Below are 2,949 nucleotides of genomic sequence, written 5' to 3'. Positions count from 1 at the left end.
TTCCATAGCCATTCTGAGATATATTGCCATGCAACTTTCCACCATTCTGTTTATCATCATCATGACATACTTTACTTTTGTCATATTGCCATTGCATGATCATGTAGTTGACATCGTATTTGTCGCAAAGCCACCATGCATTATTTTTCATACATGTCACTCTTGATTCATTGCACCATCCCGGTACACCACCGGAGGCATTCATTTAGAGTCATATATTGTTCTAGCTTCGAGTTGTAATTCATTTGTTGTAATCAATAGAAGTGTGATGATCATCATTATTAGGACATTGCCCAAAGAAAAAAAAAAGAAAAGCCAAAGAGAAAAAAAAGAAAGGCCTAAAGAAAAAAAAGGAAAAAAAGGAAAAAATAAAAATAAAAATATATAAATAAAAAGGGCAATGTTACTATCTCTTTTTCCACACTTGTGCTTCAAAGTAGCACCTTGTTATTCATGTAGTGAGTCTCATATATTGTGCTTCAAAGTAGCACCATGTTTTTCATATAGTGAGTCTCATAAGTTGTCTTTTTCATACTAGTGGGAATTTTTCGTTATAGAACTTGGCTTGTATATTCCTACGATGGGCTTCCTCAAATGCCCTAGGTCTTCTTGAGCAAGCAAGTTGGATGCACACCCACTAGTTTTCTTTTGTTGAGCATTCATTTATAGCTCTAGTGCATCCGTTGCATGGCAATCCCTACTCCTCATGTTGACATCAATTGATGGGCATCTCCATAGCCCGTTGATTATCCTCGTCAATGTGAGACTTTCTCCTTTTTTTGTCTTCTCCACACAATCCCCATCATCATATTCTGTTCCACCCATAGTGCTATATCCATGCCTCACTCTCATGTATTGCGTGAAGGTTGAAAAAGTTTGAGATTATTTAAGTATGAAACAATTGCTTGGCTTGTCATCGAGGGTATAGAAGTTGGGAACATCTTTGTGTGACGAAAATGAAGCATAGCCTAACCATATGATTTTGTAGGGATGAACTTTCTTTTGCCATGTTATTTTGAGAAGACATGATTACTTTGATTAGTATGCTTGAAGTGTTACTATTTGTTTTATCAATATGAACTTTTATATTGAATCATTTGGATCTAAACATTCATGCCACAATAAAGAAAATTAGATTATGAATTATGCTAGGTAGCATTCCACATCAAAATTCTCTTTTTATCATTTACCTACTCGAGGACGAGCAGGAATTAAGCTTGGGGATGCTTGATACGTTTCCAACATATCTATAATTTTTTATTGTTCCATGCTATTATATTACCCCTTTTGGATGTTTATGGGCTTTATTTTACACATTTATATCATTTTCGGGACTAACCTATTAACCGGAGGCCCAGCCCATATTGTTGTTTTTTGCCTATTTCAGTATTTCGAAGAAAAGGAATATCAAACGGAGTCCAAATGGAATGAAACATTCGGGAGCGTGATTTTTGGAACGAACGTGATCCAGAGGACTTGGAGTGCAAGCCAAGAAGCTGTCGAGGCTCCCACGAGATAGGAGGGCGCGCCCCCTGTCTCGTGGGCCCCTCAGGTGGCCACCGACGTACTTCTTCCTCCTATATATACCTACGTACCCCGAAAACATCCAGGAGCAGGACGAAACACAATTTCCACCACCATAACCTTCTGTATCCGCGAGATCTCATCTCGGAGCCTTCATCGGCACTCTGCCGGAGGGGGAATCGACCATGGAGGGCCTCTACATCAACATCATTGCCCCTCCGATGAGTTGTGAGTAGTTTACCACAGACCTACAGGTCCATAGTTACTAGCTAGATGGCTTCTTCTCTCTTTTTGGATCTCAATACAATGTTCTCCCCCTCTCTTGTGGAGATCTATTCGATGTAAACTCTTTTTGCGGTGTGTTTGTCGAGATCCGATGAATTGTGGGTTTATGATCAAGTTTATCTATGAATAATATTTGAATCTTCTCTGAATTCTTTTATGTATGATTGAGTTATCTTTGCAAGTCTCTTTGAATTATCAGTTTGGTTTAGCCTACTAGATTGATCTTTCTTGCCATGGGAGAAGTGCTTAGCTTTGGGTTCAATCTTGCGGTGTCCTTACCCACTGATAGAAAGGGTTGCAAGGATTGTATTGTTGCCATCGAGGATAACAAGATGGGGTTTATATCATATTGCTTGAGTTTATCCCTCTACATCATGTCATCTTGCTTAATGCATTACTCTGTTCTTATGAACTTAATACTCTAGATGCAGGCAGGAGACGATCGATGTGTGGAGTAATAGTAGTAGATGCAGGCAGGAGTTGGTCTACTTGTTATGGACGTGATGCCTATATACATGATCATGCCTAGATAATCTCATAACTATGCGCTTTTCTATCAACTGCTCGACAGTAATTTGTTCACCCACCATAATACTTATGCTATCTTGAGAGAAGCCACTAGTGAAACCTATGGCCCCCGGGTCTATCTCTTATCATTTTTGCTTTCATTTTGCTTGTATTTGCATCTTTACTTTTTGCATCTATATTATAAAATACCAAAAATATATTTATCTTATCTTACTATCTTTATTAGATCTCACTTCCGCAAGTGCCCGTGAAGGGATTGACAACCCCTTTATTGCGTTGGTTGCGAGTTCTCAGTTTGTTTGTGTAGGTGCGTGGGACTTTTGAGGAGCCTCCTAATGGATTGATACCTTGGTTCTCAAAAACTGAGGGAAATACTTATGCTACTATCGCTGCATCACCCTCTCCTCTTCGAGGAAAACCAACGCAAGCTCAAGACGTAGCAAACACCAAACCTCGCAGCAATGAAACAACTGCACATTTAAATCTACCCGATCAACACAATTATATATGATGTTTTTCATAACAAAATCAAACAATATATGACCTAACTCATAATTCACAAACATATGACCCCGTCGGCCTTTGGTGTCGTGTCGGGGTCGGGGTGTTGTT

Source organism: Triticum dicoccoides, chromosome 2B (genome assembly GCF_002162155.2).
Source record: "Triticum dicoccoides isolate Atlit2015 ecotype Zavitan chromosome 2B, WEW_v2.0, whole genome shotgun sequence".
NCBI lineage: Eukaryota > Viridiplantae > Streptophyta > Magnoliopsida > Poales > Poaceae > Triticum > Triticum dicoccoides.
The sequence above is the reverse complement of the archived record's forward strand: the minus strand, read 5'-3'. Positions refer to the sequence as shown.